The 22,500-nt window shown below is 44.2% G+C and overlaps 1 protein-coding gene across 5 annotated transcripts in view; it reads left to right on the top strand.

Annotated features, from left to right (window-relative positions):
- The window catches only part of tenm3 (teneurin transmembrane protein 3), a 352,973-nt gene that overhangs the window by 37,671 nt on the left and 292,802 nt on the right, over positions 1-22,500 (top strand). The window contains exon 1 of one of the 5 annotated variants that reach the window (XM_083765249.1): positions 11,253-11,918. The exons of the other annotated variants lie outside the window; for them this stretch is intronic. The gene's annotated coding sequence lies outside the window, so the exon portion shown is untranslated. Of the gene's footprint in view, positions 1-11,252; positions 11,919-22,500 lie in introns of those variants that run through there. 5 annotated transcript variants of the gene reach the window in all.

Here is a 22,500-nt window from a genome sequence, read left to right on the forward strand (position 1 = left end):
CGAACACAGTCTTGTGTGCGGCCCTGACTTCGAAGTCATTTTACAATGGTGGCCCCCTGCCTAATCTAATTGAATACCCCTGGCCTATATGGCATAATTATGTTTACGAGAGGCTGCACAACTAGCCAATAGGGTGCAAGCTGTCTGTCCAGCGTACAGCTTCTACTATTTGCAAGAGACGGCGTACGTTATCCAACAAGACTGTTTTACAACATGAGCGATAGAGAGAGAGAACATTCTATGGATACACATACTAAATCCCCCTGCCCCATGCTAAAAGAGTTTTCCCTGTTGTCTCGCCAACTTGTTTTTCTCTCATTTATCTATGTTTTTACCTGCCAACTGTATTCTTTCATGTCCATTATTCTCTTTGTATTTTTATTGTTTTATTGTGTCCAGTATTGTCATTATACTCTATTATTATATTGACGTATTGTTGTACTGTTGTGAGCAGTCTGTTTTTGAGCGGTGCCTCCACTCCATTTAATACACAACTATGTGTGTCCCTATGTATGTATGTATGTATGTATGTATGTATGTATGTATGTATCTATGTATCTATGTATGTATGTCCGTCCCAGCATGGATGAGCACGGTAAACTGCAACACGATAGCTCTGTCATTTCTCGACCGTTTCGGACGCGGGAAGGCTCGCCAGAACCGGGCCAGCACCCTGGGCGCATTCCTGGGGCTCTGGATGTTGCCTCTAGGGACCCCCACACACTACAGTTGCACTGCTCACTTCACACAGGTGTGATTTTTCTTTGTTCTTGCACATCATAGGTGGGCAGCCTCCCTGTTCATGAGTGTGTGTGGTGTGTGTACCAGCGCTGCACGCACGCACACACACACACACACACACACACACACACACACACACACACACACACACACACACACACACACACAGAGGGTGGGTGTGACACAGTTTTAGATTAGTACATCAGACACTGTATTTCTATACATTTTGGTTATATTATTAATATTATTGCAGGGAACATCCTGTTCGAGACATTTCTTGTTTGATCTATTTCAGGAAAGCTGACTGAGACGGGCAGGAAAGCCCAACAGCAGAGAGAGAGAGAGTGAGAGGTTCCTTGTTACCTGGCTCTCTCTCTCTCTCTCTCTCTCTCTCTCTCTCTCTCTCTCTCTCTCTCTCTCTCTCTCTCACTCTCTCACATGGACACACTGTACTCATGCACGGGTAGTGTGTCGTTAATATACCTCGTTATATATAGTGGGTACACGGTCGGGTTTATCGTTGCTGTCGGGCAGAAACCTCTCATCTCCACACTTTAACTTTTTATGTTTTTTCTTCGTAAATTACTTGAAGTTTAGTTAATTATCCTATACCGAGGCACACAAAAGCAGCAAAAATAGCAGATCAACGAGCTCGTCCATCTGCTATGCTTGCACATATAGAGGCGCTTCAATTGCACGCGTGCACACGAGTACAGAGTACAGAAATAGTGGCACAGGTTCTCTGCAGGCCTGCGACTGTAGCATCTCACGTGCATTAGCAGACAGTGTGAGTTCCGAGTTCTGGTTCAACACGCAGCCGGATCCACAGTGTTAAGCTGCATTTCACACCATGCATGGCGTTGCTTGTCGAGAAGCAAGAAAATAAATCCTCCACATCTTGCTATGCTTCTGTCAAAGCCATCTGTCTTTAGGGTGCGCAATTTATGACAGAGTTAATGCATTAATAAATGAACGTGTTCCATGGAGTCACACTGTTTGCTAAGTGAGTCTAAAAATGAGCTCCACATACTGACGGCGGAGTATTTGCCATTCTTGATTATCCTTTGTTGCCTGTTAATATTACTGCTATTCTTCGCTATTATTACTTTAGTATTGTTTTGCTGCTGCAAGGCTGTGCGGAATAACTCTTATTAAGTTATTGTACACAAGAAACAATGATATATTATGTTAAATGTTATATCAGGTAAATTATTATTAATGTTCCAAAGACCAGACCCTAAGACAAAGTCCTTTTTGCAAATGCTTATCAGAAATGGAAATTCTAAAGTAAAATGTAAATGTAAGATATATTGAAATGAGGAATAGATGGCAGCTTCCATTTCTGGGTTTTCAGGATGTGTATAGTTCCATAATCTATATGCGTAGCATTCAGGATGTGTATAGTTCCATAATCTATATACGTAGCATTCGGAGATTCTGGAATAGTTGTCTGGCTATGCGAGACTAGGCAACAGAAAACTGTAGTGGAGAGCAGGGGAACAACTCTTTTTATTTGCAGTAGCCAATTGTTTTTCTGCCAAATTTAGTTCTTATGCCAATGAATTCCTCTCCAAAAACATGTCTGTGTTGTCACTGCTGTGCCAGTGAGGATCCCCCTACCTGGAGTATGTGCAATGACCAATATTACACACCCGGCTTCCCTTCCCCGAACACGGGCCAATAGAGCATCGCGGTCCCGCCCCCCTACCAGGGCCCAGGAAATGATTATCCGTTCATTTCCCTCATAGACATTTCAAAAAGTATTTATTTAAAGACGTTTACACTGCGGACAAAGCCAACTTTTGTTGTGACAACAAACACCATTTTTTGGGCCGAACAAATAATTAGAAAGAAGAAAAAAACGGCAGGTTACAACACTTTTTTTGTTGTTTTTCTTCTTTGTAATTATTTGTTTGGTCCAAAATATTGTGTTTGTTGTCACGACTCGAGTTGGCTTTGTCCGCGGCGTAACCGTCTTTAAATAAATACCTTTTGAAATGTCTATGGGAAAAATCCATTGGGAATCATTTCCTGGGCCTGGCGTCGTCATGAAAGGGGGCGGGACTGCGACGCTCTATTGGGTTTGTGTACTGTAGATGCACAGCAAAGCCGGATGCACCATTGTGGGATCGGAACCCACAACCCCCATGGTGGTGGGCAGGGACGACCGGTGTGTGTTGATCCAGAGCGGACGGACAGTGCTGGGACCAGTGCAGGGAGTGTTGCATGGAACAGAACAGTGCTGGGACCAGTGCAGGGAGTGTTGCATGGAACAGAACAGTGCTGGGACCAGTGCAGGGAGTGTTGCATGGAACAGAACAGAGCTGGGACCAGTGCAGGGAGTGTTGCATGGAACAGAACAGAGCTGGGACCAGTGCAGGGAGTGTTGCATGGAACAGAACAGTGCTGGGACCAGTGCAGGGAGTGTTGCATGGAACAGAACAGAGCTGGGACCAGTGCAGGGAGTGTTGCATGGAACAGAACAGTGCTGGGACCAGTGCAGGGAGTGTTGCATGGAACAGAACAGAGCTGGGACCAGTGCAGGGAGTGTTGCATGGAACAGAACAGAGCTGGGACCGCTCAGTAGAGCAGCTCTGGTGTCAGCCACTCACACAGATGTGACTCTCTGACACGTAAACAAACCGATCGATACGGTGACACGGAAATACACATCTTGATTGATGGCTGGAGTCTGGACTAAAAGAATGATGGAGCTAGACGGGCAGATAGTATGGATATTCTGTAGATCAGCGGTTCTCACAGTGGGGTCCAGGGGTCCCTTGGGGGGAGGGGTTCAAGGGGGGGGGGGAGACACTTTTTATTCATTTTTTATTATAATATGTTAAATAAAATATTATATATTTATTTGAAGAGTGTGGAATGTTTTTAGCACAGGTCTTCTCTTCTGGGGGTCCCTGGCGGCCACATACATATTCATGTGGGGGTCCTTGACATGACCATGCTTTACATACTCATCTTTCTGCCAATGGCCACTATGCCAAAATCAATATTCCATTAACCTCCAAGGCACATGATGCTTATATCATTGTGTGTGTGTGTGTGTGTGTGTGTGTGTGTGTGTGTGTGTGTGTGTGTGTGTGTGTGTGTGTGTGTGAGAGAAATAGTGTGTGTGTATTATAACTCGATGAGTAATCCTGGCATGGTTCCATATGTCATTACATTTTGAAGAGAAATGAGTTTATAAAATCATGCTTATGAGGCCTGGCTTAATTACAAACGTCTTTCTTTCTTTCTTTCAGTTTTGTTCTCTTAGCATTCCTTTCCTGGAAGACGCACACGTGCACACGCAAACGCACATGCACACACCATGTGTTGATGTCAACACACAGGGGAGGGGCTGATTTATTTTGCCACCTGTCGGTCAATACGCTGAGGTGTCTGCATGTGTGTGTGTGTGTGTGTGTGTGTGTGTGTGTGTGTGTGTGTGTGTGTGTGTGTGTGTGTGTGTGGTGTTGTCCCTTGACTATAGTGTTTGTCTCCAGACAGTTTCTTGCTGACTTTGTAAAACTGAAAGTATTGCTAAAATAAAGGCACATGCCTGTCACACACTCAAAATTCCAGGTATAAAGCTCACAACACTGTTGTGTCTAGTTATAAGCACTCATAAGTGAAAAAACAAGTGTTTTATAATGACTCATAAGTTCAAATATACAATAATTATAATATAACACTGTAATTACAGTGTGTGCGTGTCTGTGTGTATGTGTGTTGAAATGTCCTTAAGCAAGACACTGAACCAGACTGCTCCCGATGACCGAGTTGTCGCCTATTTATTTTAGTTTTTCACTTCCAATTCCGATTGTTTACCCTGTATTAGATGAAATTGATACCCGGCTCCTGTTTACCAAAAACTGAAAAGTTTCAGCCAGTGTGTGTGTCAAAATCCTTCAAAAATAGCAGATGTACAAGCTCATATAGCATGGCACAAAGTGCCAAATAGCATAATTGTAATTTTGGGTGTCCTTGACATGGAAACGTTTGTTTCAAGTGATATAGCAATATATGTTAGGTTTTTCTGAAAACTGTTAGGATTAAGAAGATATTTTTAGTTTTGGCCTCAAGTGTTAATGAGTTAAATCAATATAATTTCTATATAAATTGTCTGTCCAGTGGCCACCAATCAGCTCAAACTATAGAATAGGTCCTTGTTGCTTTTATTATCTTTACCATGGCGCTCACATTCCTCCCCTTCTCACCTGAATTATACATAGGAAGATTAATATTGCATGCAGAGTGCTCTATGCACACACACACACACACACACACACACACACACACACACACACACACACGCGCACGGCCACACACGCTTGTACACACACTGTCAACAAATCATTCCCAAAATAATTGGGGACATCATTTTGACATTGTTGACATTTGTTACTGCTCCCCCCGAAAAAAAATACTTTGTTGTTGGCTTTGATGGAAGTGTAAATAATGAAATTGTTAGCCTGAGGTGTGTGTGTGTGTGTGTGCGCGTGTGTGTGTGCGTGCGCGCGAGTGCACGCTATACAAATAAACTTGTGTGTGCAAGTATGCATGCTAGACATCGCCACACAAGGCAAAAAGACAGTTTAAGGTTAAGAGCACTCACATGCCTGCACACGCTTGCGTGCATGTGAGGAGAGATTAGGTGGAAGGCCATGAGTCATGGGTGAACTATTTAAATAAATGTCAAATTTGCCAGAATATGTCCACCAAGTTCAGCAATTTTGGCACAGAAGCTCTTAATCCAGAGTGACTTAAAGTAAGCAACCTCAACACATGGTAATACATCGAATACATAGAAATAGTCATCAAGGATCATAAGCAAACTAAGAACCTAACATCCGTCTAACAGTAGAATATAAGTACAATAAAACGATGAGTATACTCAGTTCACCCATTTGTAACTCAGAGAGAGATCAAATGGTTCCAACAAAATAGCACCCAGAAATCACACTGTTATAACAAGGTAATCATAATTCATACCTTTTGTTGCTTTGGGGCAGAAACCTCTTATCTCCACGTTTGGACTTTTTGTGTTTTTTCGTAAATATACGCCCTACTTGATCATACTACAGCATTCCACACAAGCATCAACAGTAGAAGATCTGCCAGCTCAAAGCGTGTCGCTTCGTGATGTGTTTGGAGCTGTAGATCTGCTACTTGACGCTTGTCCTGTTGAGTCCTGAAAAGTAACAGTTTAGGACATGTGAGGTTTCCACCCGACAGAGACAATTTGTAACCTCTCGGACTTAAGTGAACTGACATAAAGTATGACACTCTTCTCCACACTTCTGAACAGCAGGTCCTTGAATGGCATTCAGGTGCCTGTACAGCTGTAGCCGTGTTGCTTTTGTTCTGGGTTAAGGTTTAATTATATATAGCATCTGCAAAGGAAAGTCGCAGTGACTTGGGGCCAGCGTGTTTAGGCATTTTGGCCAGACAGCCACGGCCGCCATGTCTATTTGTACTATACAGAGTATGAATGTGCGTATTGTCAGATTCAACTGAATATATAAAGTTGATTTATTTGTTGTACAAGTCAAAGGTCAAATTTTATTACCTCCCAGTATCACAAATCATGTCTCTAAAGGGCTGCACATAAGTTGCCCCACCGACTTCATATTCGACACGCGTTCCACACCACCACAGGGAGTACAGTCTACAGTGCCCGGCCTTGAGTCGGTCAGACCCACGGTTGTCCAGAACCGCCACAATAGCCTCTGCCCAGGCTCTGGACAGGACCCACATTTGCCAAGGAGCTATGCACACGCACTCTTGCATGCACCTATAAAGTCATGAGTCTACATGACCTACACAAACCTCATAACTCCTAAACTGTTCCTTTTCAGGATACAAATCTGCTACTTCTGATGCTTTTGCATGACGCTGTAGTGTGATCAAGTAGGGCAGGGTTCCCCAATTAATTTTCCTTAAGGGCCATATTTTGACTAGGGCCTATTCCGCATGCTTGAAATGTTTTTGAAATGTTTTTATTTTTTCATTAATTAATTAAGCTTAGAATAGATGTAACAGTTGTTCTCCACCAATGGTCCGGGGACCACCAGTGGTCCTTGAGGGGGTTCCTGGTGGTCTCCAGCTAAATCACAGAGTTGGTAACCATATGGACCCTTAGATCTTTAACTCATTCTCATCTTTTAATTTGAAGGATGCCCAGTTTGACATGCATAGGCTACTGACCCCCATTTAATGCCATTTATAATTATGTGGGACCTCAATTTATATTAACTTTTATTTATAAAAATCAATGTCAACTTAACTCTGAGAGAGTACAAATGGAACCAAATGGACCTGTTATGGTCCATTTGGTTCCATTTGTACATTCTGTTTTGTACACTCGTACTGTACAAATGAAGTGCCAAAAGCCCTTGGATATGATGGAAGGGCTCTAGCAGTGTTTCTCATCATTTGAAGTTGAAGGATGTCCAGTTTGACATACATATGCTACTGACCCCCTTTAATGCCAATTATATCTGGGACAGTGGGACCTAAAAAAAGAAAAAAAAAAGAATGTTGAAAAATTCTTCCAGGGGCCACAAGGGGGCGCTTCGCGGGCCGCAAATGGCCCGAAGGCCTTCTATTGGGGAACCCTGAAGTAGGGCGTTAATTTACAAAAAAAAACCCCACAAGAAGTCCAACTATGGTTTCCTTTCTGCCCAAAAACAACGATATCTAACTGACTCCTGTATGAAGATATAGATAAAAGTGTAGGCTGTTTTAGTGCTTTAGGCTGGTGTGAACGGTTGGGTTTTGACTCTTCCTTTTGATGGAGTCGACCGAGCCAGCCTCTGGAATGAGGACAGGGAGACGGTTCCAGTGATGAGGCGCTTGGCAAGAGAATGGCCTGCCACCCTGTTGTTGTTTTATTTATCTGGGGGAATAGTTAAGGACCAGCATGTTGTGATCGCACATGCTTCTCTAGCAGCAATGCGAGAAATGGCATGGTGGTGGTTGACGCTATTTAAATTTGTTTCAATAGGTTCTCATGTTTTGCTTTATCAGGTTTGTTTTTCTTGACCACAAATTGTTAAGACTGCTCCCATATTATTTAGACACATGCTATGGTTCATTCGTTGTTTACCCATAGTATCCTAGTTTCAATGTGTAGATTTGTTTAGACAGATCATGCTAGGTTTATTGTTAACCATATCCTAATAGGTTCAATGTTCAGATAGCATATTGTTTAGACCGATGCTAGGTTCATGGTTTACACTGCTATGCTAGTTTCTTGAGGCACTTCACTGTCTCTCTGCTCAGACTCAGAGTGAACAAATGTAACCAAATGGACCCAGAAGGTTCGATTTGGTTACATTTGTAAAATAGTACACAGTAATTACACTATTATTATTATTATTATTTCAAAACTGGAGGTAAAGAATGGAAAAAGAAAAAAAAGGTCTGGTATGTGTAGTAGTACTGATAACATTGAGCAATGTCATATACATACACAACATTTTTATACTTTAACGGTATCAAAGGCAATAATAATAATGATAATAATAATTGTTATTGGTATAGTTATTCTCTCTCTCTCTCTCTCTCTCTCTCTCTCTCTCTCTCTCTCTCTCTCTCTCTCTGTGTGTGTTTCCTTTCAGTCTTCATTGTACTATCCAAATAAAGGCTGAAAAGCCCCCCCAAAAAATATTAAAAAAATGTAATAGCATCAGATATTTAATTATTTACTTACAGATCCACAAACGCAGCTTGTGGGGCTTGTAGACACTATTTTTAGACAAACGTTTTGCACATCACAGAATGAAGTATAGAACATTAATTAATTAAAATAACACTGTAAAGTTGAAGGAGCTCCTTCTGTGTTGTCTCACACCTCTCACAGCAGTTGCTATAGTTCAATTTAAATTAAATAAAAATAACTTTGTGAATCTTAGTCTATATATGGCATAGCCATAGTGTGTGTGCGTGCACACGCCCGTCCCGTGTGCGTCCGTGCGTGTGTGCGTGTCCGGAACTAACCTTTCAAACTGCGTTGGACCGTTCATCGCCAAGCATATAACACACACCGCCTGTATGTAAGCTATAGGCCACAGAAATACCTAACCTAACCACTATTAATGTTTAACCGTTTTATATTATGTGGATTCTTCAACATTTAAAAAAAAGAAAATTCAATTAAAAAAAAGGTGAAACGTTCAATATTATTTCCTTGTTCTGTGCGATTGTGCACATTTGCCCACTTTGCGGCCCTTTTCGTCCAGAGGTTTCAAAGCCACATTTTATGCTCCCAGAAATAGCAGGCATACATATGATCTTGTAGATCTGCTATTTTCTAAAGGAAAGCATGAGTGGAGCTTGAGGTGGAGACTATACTTATACTGCGTCACATTGTATCAGACAGTCATGGAGTGACATTTTTTCCAGGCGTTGCGTTGGTTGGAATGAGGTGGGGGTGGAGGCTTCATACTGGGAGGTGTGTGTGTGTGTGTGTGTGTGTGTGTGTGTGTGTGTGTGTGTGTGTGTGTGTGTGTGTGTTGGTTTTCATTCATTATTAAAGAACTGGCTTCCCAGTTCAGCAGGAGAGACGGACGTGAAAAGAATAAGGTTCCTCTGCACATTCCATTGTGCTCCTTTATCCCCACCGTGTGTGTGTGTGTGTGTGCGTGCGTGTCTCAAGAGTGGACTGCACTGTCTCAATGCAGTTTGCTGACGGTACCTGAGAATTCCCCCAAGCCTCACGTGCATGCGTGTGCACGTGCATGCGTGTTCACGTGCACATGCCACACACAGAGGGAGATTGGTCTCCAGTGTATCCCTGATGTATTTTATTTATTCATGTGTCTTATTTATTCCTTTCATTTCCATGCAGTTTAATGCTTCATGTTATGCTGTAATATATAATAATATGCACTATAACCACTAACAACAACACTGTTTACTAGTAATGAGAGAACTGGAACTTAAATCAATGGCACACACACACACACACACACACACACACACACACACACACACACACACACACACACACACACACACTACTAGCATAATTTTTTATACATCGTTTAAAATTACACCCACGTAGGAAGGGCTTGTTAGGCTAATGTGTTGAAATTCATGTGAATTTTATTTTCATAATAATATTATTCATTTTATGCACTGCATTCAAAAATGCAGTACAGTGTCACTGTACAATTCATAATAGCAGAATGATAATATTTAGGTGTGTGTGTGTGTGTGTGTGTGTGTGTGTGTGTGTGTGTGTGTGTGTGTGTGTGTGTGTGTGTGTGTGTGTGTGTGTGTGTGTGTGTGTGTGTGTGTGTGTGTGGCCTACAGCTAGTGAATGCTATATTGTTGCTGTGGCGGAAACCTTGCATCTCCATATTTAAACATTTTCCTTTTTTTTCTAATACATTTAATGCCCTACTACTTGTAAGTAAAAAGTAAGCAAATGTCGCAGAAAAGTATAGTAAACATAGCATATCTGCAACCTCACAAGCTTGTAGAACTGCTATTTTCACTACTTAAAATTTCACATTCTTAAAATAACCCTAAAAAGGACCATTTTGGACATACAAGGTTTTCACTCCGACAGCAATGATATTTTAATTGCTCTAACGTGTTATTCTAAATACTTATATGTGAGCTTTCCCTGGATATCATATGTAATATGTAAACAACATGGAAATGGGGTGCGCGTGCGTGCGTGTGCGAGAGCCTGCGTGCGTGTGTGTGCGCACGGGTGCGTGTCTGTGGGTCTGCCTTCCATTCAAGCCAAGTCAAGCCCGTCCTTTATTTCACATCCCTTGCTAGCTTCAGTTTATACAGCTGCTGCCGCGAAACCTTACCCTCTCTCTCTCTCTCTCTCTCTCTCTCTCTCTCTCTCTGTGTGTGTTTGCCAGACCTTCACATATAGAATCTTTCAGTGAGCTCTTGTGTGTATGAGTTTCTGTGAGAAAAACGGAAAGAGATAGGGGTGTGTGTGTGTGTGTGTGTGTGTGTGTGTGTGTGTGTGTGTGTGTGTGTGTGTGTGTGTGTGTGTGTTCAAATCCACCTTGTGAACAAGGTGGATTTGAACTAGTGAATCTAAGCAGTCACAGAGAGAGATTTCAGTGCAAAAGAATGGAGAGAGAGATTTGGGGTTCTACAGCGTGGTCTCCAAATGGTTAAAGCTGAAATGCCGCCCCTCCTTTCCCTCCTCCTCTATTTCTCTCTCTCTCTGTCTCTCTCTCTCAATCTCCTTCACAGGGTGGGGGGGGTGGTGGGGGGGCGGGGGGTGTCGGTTTTCCGGGGCCCCGTCCAATCGCCTTTGTTCCTACCTCGCAAAACCCCGCCTCCTTCCCCTTTCTCCACCACCAAGAGAGCGAGGATCAAACTTGGAGAGAGAGAGAGAGAGAGAGAGAGAGAGAGAGAGAGGGAGCCGTATGCGCACAGGCAGTCCCGTTCATTTGAGCAGAGGTAGTCGCGCGGTGAGACTCGCAGAGAGAGAGAGAGAGAGAGAGAGAAAGAGAGAGAGACCGTGGGAGAGAGAGCGAGAGACATATACAGAGAGAGAGAGAGAGAGAGACACAGAACAAGCACTGATTTGAAAGCCTTTGGATCCTACCGGAGCTGTGCCCACCTTTTTTTTCTTTTTTCTTTCCTCTCTACACAAAGAGAGAGTGAGAGACACGAGACGGACCCTCATCAATCAGTTATCGCCTCCTTTCCGAGACCCTTCTCTTCCATCCGCTGCGTCCCTCCATCCATCCCTCCATCCCTCCATCTATCCATCGTGCGTGCGCTGAAGAGGAGAGAGGAGAGATATAGCGCGGGGCAGACCCCCACCCACCCACCCACCGATAAGAGTGCTGCTGCTGAGCTGCAGACCGGACCGGAGAGGAGAGCAGAGCAGCGGCGAGAAATTGTATTTCAAATAAAAAACAAAATTGGCTCTAGTTTTCTACCTTGGAGAAAAAGCCATAGCCTGAAGACGGCGGCGGATATCTCTTTTTCTTCTTAATTTTTTTGTGCAGTTTTGTTGCGTGAACTAGCGGAGACATTTCATGCTGCTTTGAAGAGGAAATCCTTGCGTGCCGTGCATAAATATATATATATACATATATGTATGTGTATATATGTAGATATATATATGTATATTTTGGGTGCGCTGACCCTCTGAAACCAGGCGAAACTGGAGTGCTCACACAGACAAGGTAAAGAATCCACGGCTAATCTGTCATTATTGAAATAGACTGTTCTCTTCCTTACACAGCAGCCTCTGGGTGCCCATACACGCACACACACACACACACACACACACACACACACACACGCACACACTGCCCATGTGTGTCTGCGTGGACGTATATCTTTCAGTGCGCTTGTGCGCGTGCCGTGCATGCATGCGTGCGTGCTTTGCGTGCATACCTCGGCAAAGTGTTAGGTCCATGCCAATCGCATATCATTGTGTGAATTCATTGACTGAATGCAAACTCATTGACTGAGAAAACAGTGAGCTGGACCTGTGTGTGCGTGTGTGCGTGTGTGCGTGTGTGTGTGTGTGTGTGTGTGTGTGTGTGTGTGTGTGTGTTTGTGTGCGCGTGCGCATGCATGAGTGTCTGTGTATGCGCGTGTGCATGTGCTCGTGTGTTGTGCCAGTGCAGAATGTGAAAATAGTCGCAGACTGTAGACTCATAGTTTGATTTGGCGAGAGAGAGAGAGAGAGAGAGAGGAAGGGAAAAAACGTCTCTACCTCAGATGGTCTGAATTAGAAGTGAAATGGACTGAGCCAGCTCTCTCGCTCTCTCTCTCTCTCTCTCTCTCTCTCTCTCTCTCTCTCTCTCTCTCTCTCTCGGAATCCCCTCTGCCACTCTCGCCCGCTCTTTCGCGTCCATTCTCTCATTCCTCTCTCTTTCTCTCAATGTCTTTCCCTCTTCCATCCCCTTCTTCTTCCTTCCTTCTCTCTCTCCTTTCCTTTCTCCCGTCCCCTCCGTCGCTCTGCTTTTGTCTCATCTTTTTTTCTTCTGCGGCGAGTATTTCTTTTTTTTCCCCTTCTTTTTTCTGCTTCTCTTTTCCTCCAGTGTGGTCACACTTTCCAAAAAGCCCTGTAGTGCTTGAATGCTTGGAGGCCAACCACCCCTCAGTAAGCCAGCCTTCAACTCCAACCAGGCCTGCCAAGAAGTCAGTCACTCCGACAAGTCAATGTGTTGTTGTTTTTGCTTTTTTTTTGCTTTTTCCTAAAGCCCCGTCGTTGTTTAGGCCCTCTGCTCGCTCAGGGGACGTCAATCAGCCAAAAGAGCCTTTCAGATTGGCCCACAACACAACGAGCCAGGCTCCATTTCACAGCCCAGCCGGCCCGGGCACAGTAAATTATCTCACACACACACACACACACACACACACACACACACGCACACACACACACACACACACACACACACACACACACACACACACACACACACACACACACACACACACAAGCCAGTCAGTTATTCAGTCAGTTACTGAGCGACTAATCCTTGGTCTTTTATGCTCTTGCTATTGTACAGTGTGTTTTACTGTGTATGTGTGTGTGAGAGATACAATCTCTCTCACACACACAAGCATGATCTGTACTGCACGAGTGCCGCACACCAAATATAGCGAATCTACAAGCTGACAAACACGCCGTAGCATGTTATCAGTTTGTAGATCGGCTATTTTCTGCCGAGTGACACTCAAGTACCCAGGCCAGTACACATCCTGGCCTGGGTACACACACACACACACACACACACGTGCACGCATGCATGCATGCACGCACGCACGCACGTACACAAATATTTCAGTGGTTTATCATATAGTGAACATTAGCCGTGAGGTCTGGTTTACATTACGTGGAGGCATTCCATCAGGCCAGAGGACTTCAAGACGGACAGCAGAGAGATTGCACACACCAGCGGAATTCCCAAACTCCTTGAGAGTGTAGATTAAACACACGGACCCCGTGAGGAAGCAGGGCCCGAAACATTCTGGGTTTTTGCCTTGCAGGGACTTTTACAACAATCCACAACACACGTGCGCGCACAAACACGCGCATGCAGGGCCTACACACACGCACGCACAGTTGGTGGCTTTACAAAGCAAGAACCAGTAGCGTGACAGTGACACAACAATGGGGAGCTGGGTTCGAGCCGAACTCGGAAACCTGATTTATTCCGTTCCCATTGTCGTCTCCGGCGAGCCTTCCCCTTTCAGCGTGGACGTTTAAACCCCACCGTTTGATGTTGCACTGTTGCGCCGAGCGGCTAATTACTTCCACGCCGAACCAACTACCGACGACCAGCCAGCCAGCCAGCCCCGGCTATACAAGGGGAGGAGGAGAGAGTTGTTTACGCGGAGAGCTATCACTCTCTATTTCTCTCTCTGTCTCTCATAAGCATGCATGCAGAAGAGAGCGAGCACACACACACACACACACACATACAGAGAGAGAGGCAGGACGTTTGTATGCACACATGTAGCACAAATGTCAGTGTCTTAATCGGGTTTCCTAACGTTCAGAGCCAATAAAGCAGCGATGGAAGAGAATCAAATTGAAATGTACCGAAGAGACGATAATTGGTCGGCTGTGTATAGTGTGTGGCGTGTGTGCATCAAATTCAAAAGCATCAACTGCAGAACTACAAGCTCAAAATATCGAAAGCAGGTTTCGAGCTTGGCGATTTGCTACGTATGTGTGTATGTGTGTGTGTGTGTGTGTGTGTGTGTGTGTGTGTGTGTGTTTGTGTGTGTGTGTGTGTGTGTGTGTGTGGTGCGTGCATGTGTAAACTAGAATTAAATCAGGTTATTTTATTTTAGCCTTGAAGTATGCATGCAGTGCATTCTCTCTCTCTGTCTCTCTCTCTCTATGTTTTATTCAAGAGACTGGTGACAGAGGGAGCTTTATGCCGTCAACACATGATTGAATTAAAGCCATTTTTCAGAGATTCAAAATGGGCGGGCGAGCGTAGGGGCGATCGATATGTTCAGTTTTAATGTTTACCTTTTGTGTTTGGCACACGATGTGGCGTGCGTGCGTGCGTGTGCATGCGTGTGTGCACACTAGGGAGAGACATGTCTTGTATTAGTGTAATGAAATGGGAGTGTTTCGGGTCGCTGGTCCCCAGTGCCGAATCCAGCATGTTTCTTTATTTCACAAATTGTGTTGCAGTCAGTCCACTTTTCAAACCTCCACCTATTAAACTGTTCTCCAACCATTGTACGTTTGACCACAGCCGCTCCATTTGATCAAATGGACCCCAATGTACAATCTCAAATTATCAGCGTTAATTTAACTCTGAGAATGTGCAAATTGTACCAAACGTTGGGGTTCATTTGGTTGCTCTATAAGGTGATCATCTGTCCATATATCTCTCTGTTCTGTCTCCCTCTCACGCAGCTTTCCTACCGTCTGTCTCTCCTATACACTGTCACCCTCTCAGTTTCCCTTCCATCTGTCTATCCTACTGTCTGCCTTTCAGCTTTCCTACCGTCTGTCCCTCCTACACTGTCTTCGTCTCAGCTTTCCTACCGTCTGTCCCTCCTACACTGTCTTCGTCTCAGCTTTCCTACCGTCTGTCCCTCCTACACTGTCTTCGTCTCAGCTTTCCTACCGTCTGTCCCTCCTACACTGTCTTCGTCTCAGCTTCCCTACCGTCTGTCCCTCCTACACTGTCTTGTTGTAGTGTGGATAATGCTGTGTTTATCTTACTAACACCAATTAACTATAACGAAGGACTTTTCCCGCTCTTCGCCTTGACTCCTCTATCAGTGCCTCAAATGTACTTCCCTCTCTCTGAGAGAGAGAGAGCGAGAGAGAGAGAGAGAGAGAGAGCAAGCACACGGCTGAATAATATAGATTTATGGAGGCAACAGGGCAGAAAACGCCGCCTAATTAGATGCTTTACTGACAGCGTTGGGTAAACAAATCGCACAGATCTTGATTGGCCAATAGATTTGAATGAACTCGCGTTGAAAAAAAACACGTTGAAGTGACTGCAGCGCGGCATGGCTGGCTGATGTGGGAAGGAAGCACGGTTTCAAAGCACTTTCAACCTCGGGTGTCTCTATTTCAGGCATTGTCATTATAGGCAAACCTACTACTTACCTCCCTAGCCTCGTACACAGCCACTGCATGGGTATTACTACTTAACCTACAGTACTTTATAGCACAGACTAACTACAGAGTACCTACCTACGTTACCAGGGACCTCATTGGGGCACCAGGGGATGGCGGTTGCCACCCCCCTATTAGTGTTCTCATTTAATGCTCAAATTCAGTTATTTTATGCATATTGTCCCTGGCTTGTTTTTGCAGATTAATCTGATTTCATCGCAATCGATGGCCGTCCATCTTGTCCATCATGTTGTCGTTTGTCATTTATATTTGCGTTTTATTGATTAGCGTTTTATTGATTAATTTATTCAAGGCATCCCTAGTTTGGGAATGTTATTGTAGGTGAACATTTTCAAACATTTTCTCTTTTTGCCCCCAAACAAAATAGCCTAAATAGTGGACGTAGAGCTTGTAGATCCAATGTTTACGCCATTTTAGAAGTGGGGCTTAAGTGGTAACTTCTCACACAACTGTGTGAGAAGCTAACCTATTTAGTTATGTTCTCACACACAACTACAGGGTACGCACCTACTGTATACGCTCTCACAGTATTTAGTTATGTTCTCAGTTCTCTCACACACACACATATATTTGGTGTTTAACCACGTTCTCACCACTACAGAATACCGAATACCGTTGCTGTCTTGTATCTCCATATTTTTGTGGGTTTCTTTCGTGAATTTATGTCCATGCAGTTGATCACACCACAGCGTTACACAAATGCATCAAAAGTAGCTACTTTTTTTTTTTTTTTTTAATCCTGAAAAGTAACAGTTTTGGACATGAGGTTTCCACCCGACAGGCGATATTTAGTTATATTCTCACAAACAACTGCAGAGCGTGTATTACCACTTAAACCACTCTATTCCCCAATTACACCAAACATCTTCACCAGAAATAGGCGATCTAAAAGCCCAAAGGATTATGCATGCTGGGGTTGGCCGGCTGATTTGATTCACAACCAGTATTTAGCTATATTCTCTCACGTATAATATACTGTAATGTAATTCTCACACAGCGCTACAGTAACTGTCTTGGGCCTTTCTCCTGCTCTATATATAATGGCGTACATTCCCTAAAATGTTCCTACCGGCGCAGAGCGACGCGGGTATAGTTCCTGTGAAAGAGCGACTGTGAGCTGGTCTTTCAACCTCATGCCAAAATGAGTGGAAAGTAGAAAATGATCCTCACTTTGTTCAATTATTTAAAACTAAATGATGGGCTAGAATCTGATCTTTTGCTCACAGGACTAGTTTGAAGACAGAGAATCTGTGAGTGAGTGTGTGTGTGCGTGTCTGCAATGTGTGTGTGCGAGCGTGTGGCGCGTTCCTCGCTTTCTTTTTGGCTAATCGCTTCCAGACAGACACGCACACACCTCCCTCTCTCTCTCTCTCTCTCTCTCTCTCTCTCTCTCTCTCTCTCTCTCTCTCTCTCTATGTCTCGCTCTGTTTCTCTCTGTCTCTGTCTCTCTGTCTCTCTGTCTCTGTCTCTGTCTCTCTCTGTCTCTCTGTCTCTCTGTCTCTGTCTCTGTCTCTCCTCCCTCCCTGTGCTGTTACCTTTTCAATTAGAAACATAAATATGGGTGAGCATTCCAGAGCGACGTACGCCCGGTGTGAGGTGAGGTGAGTGACGGAGGGGAGGCAGGAAGTGTGTGTGTGATGGATTAAAGGTATAAAAGTGTCACACGGTGAAAGGGAACGCGGGTTCCTCAACGATGGGGGGGGGGTCGTAGAGACTCAGAGGACGGGGTCAGGATGGGGGGGGGGGTCGTAGAGACTCAGAGGACGGGGTCAGGATGGGGGGGGGGTCGTAGAGACTCAGAGGACGGGGTCAGGATGGGGGGGGGGGGTCGTAGAGACTCAGAGGACGGGGTCAGGATGGGGGGGGGGGGTCGTAGAGACTCTGAGGACGGGGTCAGGATGGGGGGGGTCGTAGAGACTCAGAGGACGGTTTCAGCATGGGGGGGGGGGTCAGGATGGGGGGGGGGTCAGGATGGGGGGGGGGGTCGTAGAGACTCAGAGGACGGTTTCAGCATGGGGGGGGTCAGGATGGGGGGGGTCGTAGAGACTCAGAGGACGGGGTCAGGATGGGGGGGGGTCGTAGAGACTCTGAGGACGGGGTCAGGATGGGGGGGGTCGTAGAGACTCAGAGGACGGGGTCAGGATGGGGGGGGGTCGTAGAGACTCAGAGGACGGGGTCAGGATGGGGGGGGGTCGTAGAGACTCAGAGGACGGGGTCAGGATGGGGGGGGGTCGTAGAGACTCAGAGGACGGGGTCAGGATGGGGGGGGGTCGTAGAGACTCAGAGGACGGGGTCAGGATGGGGGGGGGTCGTAGAGACTCTGAGGACGGGGTCAGGATGGGGGGGGTCGTAGAGACTCAGAGGACGGTTTCAGCATGGGGGGGGGTCAGGATGGGGGGGGGGTCAGGATGGGGGGGGTCATAGAGACTCAGAGGACGGGGTCAGGATGGGGGGGGTCTTAGAGACTCAGAGGACGGGGTCAGGATGGGGGGGGGTCGTAGAGACTCAGAGGACGGGGTCAGGATGGGGGGGGGGTCGTAGAGACTCAGAGGACGGGGTCAGGATGGGGGGGGTCGGCGATTAAATGGACCGAGTAGGGGGGAAGGAGGGAGGGAGGGAGGGAGGGAGAGAGAGGGGGAGGGAGAGAGAGAGAGGGAGGGGGAGAGAGAGAGAGAGGGAGAGAGAGAGAGAGAGGGAGAGAGAGAGAGAGAGAGAGTCTAACTCTGGGAGTCTAACACGTTCAATCAAATGGAGCCCTTATGGGGTTTGCCACTCTGATTTTGTGTGGGTTCATTTGGTTCCATTTGCACAAAATCTGAGTTTAATTAAAAGCTGTGTTATGACACTGTTATTACACGTTACAATATTGTTATTACAGGCAGAAAGACTGACACACACACACACACACACACACACACACACACACACACACGCACACGCACACGTGCAAGTGGTTAAGATTCCAGTGGGCCTATTAGAGCGAGATGTGGGACGGCTGAGAGCCAAGAGAGAAAAACACCCACCGAGAGACAAATATAGACTCGTCGCCGTGTTTGTTTTTATATCTCGCTCTTATTTTTCCTCCATCGCCGTTGTATAAAGAAATACACACCTTTGATTGATGGACGGATGGATGGAAGATAATCACATTCCTACTCGTGCTTGCGTGTGTGTGTGTGTGTGTGTGCGTGTGTGCGTGTGCGTGTGTGCGTGCGTGCGTTTCTGTTTTGTCTCTTAGCTGTCGTTAACATATGTAATTTTGATAGATTTTGATTTAATTACACAAGTGTTAATATAGTTTTATTCTGACCATTATTGCTCTCTTTATATTTCAATGAAAGTGACAAAACGTCCACCTTGCAGGACTTTGTCTTTAAATGGAACATAAAGGAATGCATAGGATGGAACATAAAGGAATGCATAGGATGGCAGATGAGGTTTAAGAGAAGGTTGTCGTCGAAGGCCACTGCCTTTTTACACCGTCAAAAAAAGAGTGTTCATTTATCTCTGAGAGTCTAACATGCACATTCAAATGTACCCTTACGGGTATGCTACTCTATCATTTAACTCTGAGAGTGTGTACATGTAATCGTCCATTTGGTTACAGTTCTACTCGCAGTGAAATAGCATTCCTAATGCAGCATTATAACATTGTTGTTATAGTACTATTTTAAATTGCATTACATTTTTCTCTTACTCTGAGAGTTTAAATTGAGACCCAGGATCTTGCTAGTGTTCTACAGGAGTACAATGGGAACAATGCCTGGCAGGGGGCTATAAGTGACCACCGTACCATTAATGCAACCGTGACCGTTCTGGAGTAGTCTATATAGACACACACACACACACACACACACACACACACACACACACACACACACATGACACACACACACACCTATGAGAAACAGCTCTTTGTTATTCGAGTGCTGTGGAATTCTGTACAGCACATGCAGCACACGGACAGCGACAAGTATTCGTATTATTAAGTCATGCGATATTCGTCAAAACATTATACGCTTGCCTCCACATATTTCAAATTATTCTTGGATATAGTATCTAGTACTGGGGAATTTGTAACGGCAAAATATTGGAATTATGAAAATGGAAGGCAAATTATATGTATATAATGTAACGATATGGAGTCACAGAATATTAATAAAATTACATATAGGCCTAAACATGGTCAAATTCCACCCTTTAAGTAAATTCTACAAAAATATAATGCAGAATTTGTATATGCACACACACACACATGCATGCGCACACACACACACACACACACACACACACACACACACACACACACACACACACACACACACACACACACACACACACATACATACACACACACACACACACACACACACACACACACACACACACACACAGGGGGGGGGGGGGGTGAAACACTGTCATTAGGAAGCGTTCCACCTCACACTGGGTGGGTTCCTGAGGACTGAAGTGGAGTGTGAAGTCCATGAGCTCTGTACAGGTGCACAACTCCCAGCGGCCGTTTAACGGCCCAAAATGTACCTCTGGAACTACTTATACCCTAAAGGTTAAAGTGGACCTGTTTTTTTACCCTATAGATACCCTATAGGGTATAAAACAGGATATGCCATGGGTATAGTTTTGACGGGGGTATATTCTGTAATGTTACACTGGCCTCACGCACCGAACAGGCACTGCAGTAGTACATGTTGGTACTTGTGCAGATGTGTGTGTGTGTGTGTGTGTGTGTGTGTGTGTGTGTGTGTGTGTGTGTGTGTGTGTGTGTGTGTGTGTGTGTGTGTGTGTGTGTGTGCGCGTGTGCGTGTGCGTGTGTGTGTGTGTGTGTGTGTGTGTGTGTGTCTCTCACTCTTATTTAATCTTGAATAATCAAGTTAACAATTGTGTGAATAATTTAATGTTGTCCCCATTTGCAAGGTCGAGAAAAGACAAAAGGATATGAAACAAAAAGAGAATTAATATGAAGAACGGTTAGAGGATGATTAATAAACATAATACTGCATAATCATCTACATCAATTAAGGAGAATTTTGTAGCATAATCCTGAAGCAGCCAGGAGGGATGAGAGAACTTTTAATATGTTAAAGGGATTATAAACATACTCACAATGCATCATACAATCTGCCTATAACACTGTGTTACAATAATATAAGCACTCACTCACAAATATTCATAATGCTTTATAGCAATAACCACGACACATTATAAAGCTTCTTTATAGTGGCTCATCAAGGTCAAGTATGAAGATAATCCCTGCAGAGGCAGACATTTTGTTGTTTAAGGATACAGTGGTGCTCAACCTGAGGGCCGAGGCCCACTGGTGGGCCGTGAAGATATTGCAAGTGGTCCCACAAATAATTGGCAAAGTCACTGATTTTAATAATGAGATAATGAGAATGCATGCGGCCCACCCATCTGACCACTTAACACAGCCATAAAGTGGTCAAGATGCATCATACTGGTCATTAGAGTAAAGTAATGGCATCCGTGTTAGGCAGAAACAGTTTGTGTGGTCTTGCACTCATTGTTGTTGGGCAGAAACCTCATATCTCCATATGTTAACATGATGTGTTTTCTCGTAAATTAGCGCTCCACACAGATTCATCACACAAAAGCATCAAAAGATCTCACCCACCAGTTCCCATGAATTTGAATCCTGAAAAGTATGAGTTTTTCCACCATTATGCTAACTTTATTTAGTTATATTTATTTAAAACTATTATTTCACTCTAATTGGCTAAAGGAATGCTTCACACCCAAAATTACTTTTTCTTTTCATCATTTATTCACCCTGTGATGTCTCAAATTAATGCAGAATTCCACTTGCTGTTGCATTCCTTCACGGTGAATGAAGAATCCAAAAACTACTTTAAAACTACCTTAATTGAAGTTACAGTAATAAGGTCCAAGTTTAACATTAAAAAAGAAACTATATCGAAAATAATTTCATAAACTCTCACAGTCTTGTCTATCACTCGTATCCTCAATACTGCCGGAACACTGAATTATTATTTTAATTTTGCTACTTCAATTCATGTAAATTTGTATTTAATTTGTATTTATTTAATTTTGGTGTGGAAGGAATGCGATCAAAAACAAAAACCATCCTTGAATTCAAGGCTTCAAAGCGTCACCTAATTGATATAAAATACATTTTAATTATGGTGTATTCTTTAAACGCGTAGTGACCTTTTTTTTTTTTTTTTTAAATGTTTTCGGACTTAAAAAAATCGGAACTTTAAACATTCAGTTGATTTTCTGTGGTCTGAGGTTTTCTGAATAATTAGCTCTAGGCTCAAACAAGTGCTCTGATTTGCCTGTGGACAGTGATGTAACGGTCCACAAATCCCGCCCCCTCTCCTTCCTGCTCCTCCCCTCCCCTCTGCTTCAGCCCCTTAGTAACTCATAATCACACTGTAATGCATTATAACAGTCATTACAATGTGATTATAGTGGTTGTAATAAGACATTATTTAACACTGTTCCCAGTAGCAGGAGCGACACTCAAGGTTAGATGTTGTTTTAATGTTGGCAGGGAATGAGTGAAAATAACATACAATGATAGTGCCATTTGGTATGAGATAATGTGTCTATACAATCATTGTGTAGTTTGGTTTGAA

Source organism: Protomyctophum parallelum (genome assembly GCF_964188405.1).
Source record: "Protomyctophum parallelum genome assembly, chromosome: 5".
Lineage (NCBI taxonomy): Eukaryota > Metazoa > Chordata > Actinopteri > Myctophiformes > Myctophidae > Protomyctophum > Protomyctophum parallelum.